Source organism: Dermacentor variabilis, chromosome 6 (assembly GCF_050947875.1).
Source record: "Dermacentor variabilis isolate Ectoservices chromosome 6, ASM5094787v1, whole genome shotgun sequence".
NCBI classification, from domain to species: Eukaryota; Metazoa; Arthropoda; class Arachnida; order Ixodida; family Ixodidae; genus Dermacentor; species Dermacentor variabilis.
Genome location: NC_134573.1, coordinates 111,622,164 through 111,632,047, shown reverse-complemented (window position 1 = coordinate 111,632,047; position 9,884 = coordinate 111,622,164). Strand labels below are relative to the sequence as shown.

The 9,884-nt window shown below is 47.1% G+C and overlaps 1 pseudogene; it reads right to left on the bottom strand.

The window, feature by feature from the left end:
- Nucleotides 1-2,801: 2,801 nt before the first annotated feature.
- On the bottom strand, nt 2,802-5,928 carry LOC142586260 (uncharacterized; annotated as a pseudogene).
- Nucleotides 5,929-9,884: the final 3,956 nt, after the last annotated feature.

Genomic DNA, 9,884 nt, shown 5'->3' with positions numbered 1-9,884 from the left:
ATCAAGAGCAGCGGTCGAATGCACAAAGGTGCACACGAATCATTCACAAGCGCCGATTGCCTTTGGCCGACCACTTTAGCTAATAATAGAGTGTTTTAGTTGAGCGTCTTTACGGTACGCTCCGCTCCGAGCTGCCCCGCTAAGCCACAGCGGAGCGGCGGGCGATTTTCACGTTTTAGTTACACGTTTAGCGTAGCGGAGCGAGCCTTTCGTAGTTGCAGCGCCCCCTGGCCAAATTCAGGGTAATGAAAGAAAGGAAAAACACCTTATGATCACTCTTATACAGTAAAACGTATATATGTATATATATATATATAACTATTCATCCATGAAGTGTCTAGACGTGCGCTTGTAATGCGTTACCGGTCCATTTTATCCAATGCAAAATAAAGCGCCGTCTTGGGGAACGCCACGTGTTAGCCAGCGCGCTTGCTTTTTGCATCCAATCCAATCCGTTCTGACGCCAACGCTAGCCAAAGCACTGCGAGGCACGCTCCGCTCAGGCAGCTTCTAAGCGGCCGTGTTCCTCGCTCCGCTAGCCCGCTTACGGCTAAGCGGACGGCGCATGCGCATTCGCGCTTCCGCTCCGCTTAACTGCTTAGCGGAGCGTAAACGCGCTCAACTAAAACTCTCTAATATGCCCGATATCACAACTGACCGGCATGTGCTCTTATGAATAGTTTTGGCATACGAACTTTTTTGAGAATAAGAGCCCAGATCTAGAGGCACGACAGCGTATCTAGTGCGCCGTCTGGCGTATCTTTCACCAAAAATGTCTATGTGTGCGTTGCTGCGAGAAGTTTGCGCAATGAAAACCAGACGGCGCCCCTAGTTGATTGTGCACATTGTGCGCAACCAAAATGTCTGGCTGTAGGGGCAGCTTGGCGTGCAGTTAACAAATGGCTGTCAGGTGCGGCATACAATTACTTAATTAATTATTCAACCAATCGATCAATCAATCAATTATCCTGCTGTGAAATAATCCTAAGGAGTGCTGGCTCACAAATACATACCTGCAAAAATCAAAGGTGGAATATAGGTTAAAAAAATAAATCACTAAAACAGCAAATACAATAATAATAATAATAATAATAATAATAATAATAATAATAATAATAATAATAATAATAATAATAATAATAATAATAATAATAATAATAATAATAATAATAATAACAATAATAATAATAATAATAATAATAATAATAACTTGCGGGCCGCTGTGTTAGGCAAGCCGGTCGATGCTTTGATTCAATGTCATGCTGAAAAGGTTACACCGCTAAATTCCATGACTTTTCTATTCTTTTCTTAAGGTCCGCATTTCCTTATACGCTTATATTGATCGGCTTTTTTCTGACAGTTATTGCACTTATCTCTATTTTTCGTTTTGTCTGTCTCTCGTTTTATTATCCTCTTCCTTGCCCAAAGTCTGCTATATCCTCATCGGAATCAAGACGGAGAAGAAGAGGTAAAAACAGGTTAGGAAATTAGTACGGCCATCATAAAAGGAGAGCGAAACGAAAGGAAACTAGCACATTATCATAGGGACGTTGGTACAACTTTTGTTTTAGACAGGACGATTTTCTTGCTAAATGCATCTCTCTTTATTTGACTTAATTCATTTTAACGCATTCTTAGGGGACTCCACGCACTTTTCCGGGCGCTGTTGACCGATGTTTGTACGTCTCTCGCCTTTTTTGCCGCTTACCTGGGTCCCCTGGTAGTTTACGGAAGAACGGGTAGCGCATCCGGCTGCTGCGCTGAGGCAACAGGGTTCTAAACCACCCGTCGCACCAACTTTGGTCACAATGTGGCAATGTGCTCACATACGCTGCTCTTCCACGAACCTCTTTCACGCCGACACGGGTAACTGTAGATGCGGGACTATAGTTATATGCACCGACGTTCAATGAAACTCTTTCGTGCCGAGTTGGAGAACTGGGAACGCGTCACTCAGTCTGTGTTGGTCTTCAAGGAACCTTTTTAAAGCCAATTCGGGTGCGTAGGCATGTGCAAGCAGCTGCGCGCCACTCAACATGACGAAGAAGATCCCTTAGATTTCTCCGATGCTGAACGAAACCCGGTTTAAGTACTCGTTCCTTTTCACCTGCTCCCCCCGATTCGTAACTTCCCCTGTAGTGGGCTCAGCCAACACCCTCTAGACTAGGCAAGGCCTCTCTGCTCCTCCGTGACGTCATCACACTACGACGGGCGCCGGAGTTCGTGTTCATGAAGGGACGCTGCTGCGCGTTCGTTCTTATGTAACTGCAGCTCTACGTGAAATCATCCTTTGAAGATTTTGTCCCCGTGATTCAATGCTGGTGTATATGTATGTCATTTCCGGTACACAGTCCGCGGTGAATAGGTTTAAAAACTGAAAGTTAGCGGTTTCCGGATTATGAATATATGTTGGCTATTCAGTATCTTTTACTATCGCCTAAGATTGCCTGAAAGTCCGCACTTTTTTTTTCGAGGGGGGGGGGGGGCATTGATATTCCGCTGTGCCTTCACATATATCTTTATTTTTATTAATAGCTCGTTGCATGACGCGGACGTAGAAATTATTTTCGGGCAAAAATTGAACCGTGTGGTATATCACCTAGCGCCGACTGTTTGCCAGGAATCTGACTACTATTTGTAACCTTTTTCTTCCAAACAAACACTCACCCTCTCCACACACACACAGAAAAAACATTGCCATAAGTTATGGCTCTCAGAACAGCTTACAGCTTCATGGGTCGCATCTGAATTGAGCAGATGCCTTTCGATTTGATAATATTGAAGCAAGCTGTGTAACATACAAAGGATATGTTTATTACAGAGTACAAGTATTCAGAAAACTTTCAGAGGTGTTGCACACAAGGAGTCAGAACAGTCAAGATTTGAAAGTGTTAAGCTTCCGTTCTTGAGCAACTTTTGCTTGCACAAGACTGTCGTTCCTATTTTTGCAATTGTTTTTCAGCAGAATGTTTGTTGCAGCGCTAAGAATGTGATGCATAACCAAGTGAGGACTATGACCACTTTCACATTCGTCGAAACTGTCACTGTCTTTTATCAGGTTGGTAGCCAGTGTGAAAAGGGCTTGCCTTTGGTTCGCAAGAGAATGGAATTGCACAGCATACTTCTCACTTCGCAGCTTGTCCAGTACGATTTCAGCAGTCATTACAGCATTCACAACTGGAGGTTGGGGGAACTTGAGCCCTCCGCTATTCATGCTTGCTATAATTTCTGCATTCTCAATTATGATGTCTTCATCTTCTACCAAATTTGCTCGGCAAGCAGTGCATGCAAGTTTTTTAAGGACCGCATGGGCGCAGTATCCGGCCACGTACGTCATAGCTGGAAAATTTTGTGCCTTCATTTCGAAGTCCTTGTCATTTGCTTCAATGTTGAGCCTCTGTAGAATCGCCTCATCAATGCTGACAGCAGGTGCCCCTGAATCCAAGTCTGGAAGCGCCAGGGCTCTTTGCAGGCGAAGCTTGCGTACGGATTCGAACACCTGTCTGATGGACACATGGTATTACGACCCGGAAAGCTGTCTATACTTGCCGAATCTTTCCTGCAAGCAGTCTGTCTGGAACTTCCCCAGAAGTACGTAGTCAAATCCAAGGTCTTCAAGGCAATTGTTTATTATCTTGACCAAGGCTTCCGTAGTGAGACGCAAGGCACTGTGGGTCTTCCGAGTGAGAATTCCATTGTCAAACTTCAAACTCTCCCATTGTCAAACTTCAAACTCTCCCAAGCCACTGCATGATGGTTTGAAGGAATTCAACTTGTGGACACAGCTTTCCTGCAATATGAGTCTGCAGGTCATCACAAAGCCGGCGTCCTTTGCTGGGCGACTTCACATTAAGAATCCTCCAGCAGGTTTCGACAACCTTTAAAAATTCTGCTGTTCCAGCTGCATGCTGCAGTGCATAGCGTTGACCGCATGTTTCTAGAGCAGCTATGGTTGATAGGTTGAACACTTTCAGTGCAAGCTTCACATTTTGCCTTTCCAAATGAGATAGATTGAGGGCCTTTACTGACCGTGTTGGAGCAGCCTTGATAAGGTGGTCTTCTTCTTTTAGATGGAGATCACGAAGGGTCTTGAACAAAGCAGTGATAATTTTGGGGTTGGAGTTCAAATTCATAAGTGAAGGAAAAAACATGCAGGTTCCATGGTTCTTTTGGTTGATCCAATTGTTCCGAATACATTTCAACAAATGAACAGGGTCAATAACGAAAAAAAGAGGACGAGTGGGATCTGATGGGTGAGGATAGGAGCTGCTGACTTTTGATGACAATCCAAAGAGAGACATTGTTTTGCGATTGATAGAGTTGTTATCTGTGATGACTGCAATGATGCGAATCCCATTTTTTTCAAGCTCAATTATGATGCTGCGGAGCACAGGGTTCAGCTGTTGGGCATTGATTTATTCTACCCGCAAAATGTGAACAACACTTTTTTGTGATGACAGGAAGCTTTGGATCATAAAGACACGAGCTGTCTTTGCAGCATTTGAAGTGTTGCTGGCAGTGCCGACAATCGTGCCATCCTTATAATCAAAATACGCATGTAGATGGATCTCATCCATCATGAGAACCACTGACTTCTCATGATCCGTCATCGCACTCGCAAGCTTCGCATAAAGCAGGAAAGAAGCCTCCTGCTGTTCAGCTGCTGGATTTACAACATATACATTGCATACACGCCTGATCGTGGACTCATGCGGTAATGTGAGACCTCCGTAGTTACGCAAGTACGTATAAGCATGAGGAGAGATGGTAAATAGAAGCCTGGAAAATACCAACAGCTCTGAAGAGTAGCGGGGTGACTTGCTTAAAAGGAGAAAGACTTGTTCCTTTAAAAATGTTATAGCATCTTGCCGCTCTTCGTCTTGCATTTCTTGATTTGTTGCGTCTGCAAGAGGAGGTAGCACGAGTTTCAATATGCCACCTGTCTTGTCTTCAGGTTCGCAGAAGGCAGGAATCTTATCACAGCTCTCAACAACATGCAACAGACCTGTCAAGCACCGAATATCCTTCACAGTTTGTGGAATGATCTCCACGCCATCAAGTTTGGTGACCTCGACATCATGAAAATACAGCTTTAGAGAGAGGTCCTTGGTGACATTAACGGACGTTTTGATTGCTGGGGCACCATCGACAGTCAGATTGAGGAAGAGAATAAGGTCATGCTGGGAAACAACCGTCCAGAATTTGGAGACCTTGATACATGGTACGCATTTCAACAGCGCCTGAAAGTTGTCAATTTTGTTTCTGTCCTCTTCCGCCTGGTGTGCTTCAGTAGAAAAGTTGATAGCATCTTGTAAGGCAGCTGCCTCTCGGCGCGTCCTCTTTTCATCTGGGGCCTCTCGAGACGTGCTTGCATTTGGGGCAGAAAGATATGCCGGGCAGTCGGGAAGTATGCTTGGAACATCATCAGGTCGTAACCGTACGAGCTTCAGCGTCACTTCAATTACTTGCCGGTCTTTGTATCCGTGTAACTTGTTCTATTTACCATGTCGGACGGTTTAAAGTGGCGCTCGCAGACCTGGGATAAAAAAGAACAAAGACAGTAAAAGCTTTAGAACCTGAAGTTTAAAGCTCATACAGGTGCATGACAGTGCGAGAAATTTCTATAAATATCGTGTGAACTGAATATCAGCAACACAAATTTACTCGGTCCGAATGAGGCAGCACTACGGAATCATCTCGCAACATGCTGCCTGCAGCGTTTTCAATGCAACTGAGGGAGGCGTAACAACGACAGTTAAAGAAATGTTTCCTTACCACCGACCGCTTTCCTGGACTGAAGTCCGCACAGTGGATAGGTCTAATCCATTGAGCTCTTTTTGCTGGGTCCGAAGGGCAGTTGAAGACACGCACACGCTCTCCACCATCATAGTTCCCGCGGCACCGTGGTACGCAGCAATGCCCGGGTATTTAACAGCCTGCACACTGGACACACATTTCCTGGCACTGACGTACTTCCTCGTCGTTACCGACGACGTTACCGTACCGGTGCTAACTCTGAAACTGCGTTGAGTTTCGTGATACACGCTGCACGAAAAAAAAAGAAAGAAACGCAGAACTGCGAGCACGTGCAACTACATTCACGAATTGAAGGAATCACTGATGTTTACCGCAGTACGAACGCATTTTCCAGTCGAGCACTCTGTACGAATACGAAAAAGTATAACAAAACCACGTACATAAAACAATATTACCTTCCAAAACAAGCGGTTCAACAAAAAGCATTAATTTTTACAAAATAGCATTTTTATTTTTGCAGCAAAGCAGTAATGAAAGCATCAAAATGTTTTCTTAAATTCGATGCTTCAGCAGGTACTGCTCCGCGCATGCGCTGTTGCACCAAGATCACGGAGACGGGTTGGAGAAAGTGGGGGCAAGACGGCCGCTCCTCGAAAGCGCCGAGAGCTGGCCCGTCGTAGTGTGATGACGTAGCCACAATATAGAGGAGGATATGGAGAGGCTTTAGCTAGTCTAGAGGGTGTTGGCTCAGCCATACCCACAGGCACCAAACCAAACCAAACCAAGCCTAACCAAGCCAAACTAAACCAAACAACACCTAACTCACGCCACAAGGGTTCCTTAAGGACAGCAACCCGACACGGAGCCTCGCCGGAGTTCCCATTGGCTTCGACGCCACGTCATGAGCGCGGCTCGACGAAGCAGAGCGGGATAAAGGCTACACCTGCTGGAGCGCTAGCGCGCCAGGTGATGCTTGAGGGGAGGAGACATCGACCCCAACGCACGTTACCCTCGCTCTCTGAAGCCTGCGTTACCCGCGCGTTTCTTGTTCGCGCGAGCTCTCGCCTGCGTTTTGCTGCGCCTAAATGATCAAATCAAAAGGCGCCAAGTGTCTCAACGCGCACGTTTGCCCGCGGGTTCGTAACTCTATACTCGCGGACAACTTTCTGTGGCAGTCAAGGGAAAGAAGCTACGGGCGCGTGGCTGCTGCACATGTGTCACGGAGCCAAGTAGTCAGCCAGCGTTTAACAGTGCTTTTGACTGCTCGGAACCACCGTGCTCGGAGCAGACGCTGAATCGACGCAGCATCCCGTGTGATAGTTTCACGTTTGCCGAGACGCGGAAGGGAAGAGCCGCAAAATAAGTAAACTTTTACATTCAGCGGTGTGTTTTATCTTATTGAACTGTTTTAATAAGGTGTTTATGTTTTCTCTTCCCCAGCTTAAAGTAACGTCGATGAAACACGGGCCTCTTTTCGGAAGCGCTCTCACTTGTGCGCGTTTTGCCTTCGTAGCGTTCGCTACATTGCTACAGAAAGTTTTCCGCGAGTATAGGACCGCTCTGCAGCGTTTAATTGGACATTAATGCTTTCGCGTTGACAACTCATTAGATGTGCTTAGGTGTCCTCGGATGTTTAAACGCGTAAACGTTCCTATGCCTACCCAAAGAGGACACCTGTCCGTTCGTCCGTCGCGTGAGACAAACCGTAAAAAAATTGATGTATAAAAATTTTTGCTAGTCCCTTAAGTATTCTTACAAAATCTGAATGAAAAAGCATTAGTACTTGTCTAAGTTGTCACCCTAAATTGAACTCCACCTTAATCCATCTTGCTCTAATCTGCACCAACCTTAAATTCACCTTAATTAAATTTTGGAAGTGGGCTAAATCCGACGCCGTGGCTGTTCACCGTGGGATTTCGCAGTGCCAGCCGCAGCAGTGCCAACGCCGGGAACGTGACGTCGTCACTTCGTTATATGCGTTTTGGTGCCATTGGATCATAACAATGGACGCCGGATTTACCGCTTCATGGAGCCCCACATAATGCTTTCGCATTAATTAAAAAAAGCCGCAGTTTTACCCGAAAGCCGAAGCATCGATTGTGATAGCAAATTAGTGGACAGTTATACTAAGCAACGATAGCAGTTTTATCGGCGGTATCAAGTTGTAAACATAGCTATACTGACTGAATTACCAAGCGTGGTGTCATGCGCGCACAAGCAGACATCAACACATCTCATTCGATCACCGCGGAAACTCGTTGTCAGAATGCTGGAGTGAGAAGTACGGCAGCAGCAGCGAGCGAACTGACCTTCGTGCTGCCGCTTTCATCAACGCGAACTGAGCGAAAACAGCGCGTGGCGGACTCTGTACACGTCGCAGATTGTTTTCAAGACACAGCAGCCTGGGCGTGCGCAGCCGACCGTCTAATAAGATTGATGAGGATAGACAAGGGTTGATAGGGATCGGCTCTTCTGCGTAAAGGTTGATAACGACCGATAAGTGTTGATAAGGGTTTATACTGGTGGGATCGAGTTTCATAGCGTTGACAATGACACCGGGCTACGTGGAGACGAACAAGTGGCACATTGCTTACGCCTACTTAGACAACTCCCAGATGAGTTTCTGGGTGAATTTTTTCTTGATCTGTTGAAAAGTTCTGATTAACATTTATCTTTAGTCGTTCTTTTTCTTTTAGATTCCTGAGTCACCCGATTCTTGGGCAATATTCCCCATAGTGGGTATGAACCACTCGTAGAGTACGACCAACCAACGCAGCTGGCATGAGTGCTCCATCGGCCAACCCGCAGGACGCCTTTGGCCGCAAAAACACTCACGCTGACAAGAAGGGCACCAATAATTTCATCATCGGTGCCGTGGCGTTGTTTGGCTTTCTCGTCATCCTACTGATCGTCGTTCAAGTGATATTCAGCAGGCGAGACGAGAAACTTGTGGGCCTGTTCGATTTCTGCTGCCCAGACGAAGCGAGGTTTCTGCTCGACGACTTGAACTCCAGCGTCGATCCTTGTTTCAACTTCCACGACTTCGTATGCGTGAACAGTCCTCACGGTGACGTTTCGTCGCGGATGTCACCTGGTCTGCGAAGTCTCAAAATCGAGTGGGGTCTCGTTGAAAAGCTACCGGACGTGGCCAACACGTCCATCGGGATCACGTTGTGGCGTCTCGGTCGCAGTTGCAGCAATCAAGACTGGTGGCCCGAGCACGCGTTTGCGGAGTTCGCCAAGGCCGTCCTAGCTGCTGCCAACCTCTCTCGCACCGAAACGCCTCTGCAGAATCTCACGAGCCTCGTTCAGTTTATGGCCCTCATGGAGTTCAGGTTCAATGCGCCGGTAGCATTGTCCCTGACTGATGGTAACCGGGACGTCGCGCCCGACGTTACCGAGCTGACGGTGAGGTGGCGAGGTGTACCGGTGAAGGAAAGAATGGACGCTTGTGCCATCTGCCTGACTACGGTCTTGAGAATGCTAAGCAACAGATCCGGTGTCAACGAGACGCTATCTCGACTTGAAAAGCTCGAGCTACCGCATCCTCAATACCACGACGACGAAGGCTCGGGAGGGGTGGAACGTGTCAGCATTGCCGACACACCACCGTTCAAAGGCGTGGAGGTGGCGGTATGGAATGCCGTGTTGACAGACCTCATTTGGCCAATATTCCCCGGAGTTCGAGTGCTGAAGCGCCAGAAACCGAACGAGATTGATGACGCACTTGGCCGTCTAGCGTCTGACGTTTCCTTAGGTGGAGCTTACGTCATCCAGCATACCGTTACAGAGTTATACTATCAGCTGCAAAGTTACACCCCATACGACATGGTGAAAGACCGCCGGGAATGCTCTGCCAAGATGCTGAAGGTTTCCGCTATGGAGGAAGCATTCCGGGCACAGGTCGTCAGCAGGGCGGCGGTTGACAAGTACCTACGGCACGCCTTCATTCGAGTTAGGAAGGCAGTTTCGACGAAGGTGTCTTCTAGCCCTTTGTTCGCCACCCAGAAAGACGCAAGCTCCGCGGCGAACATTCTGAACGACATCGCACTCGTGCTGCCAGATGTCGCCGGCGTTACTGACCAGCCCCCGCCGAGAATGACTTTTTCTTTCGCCTGGAACCTGCT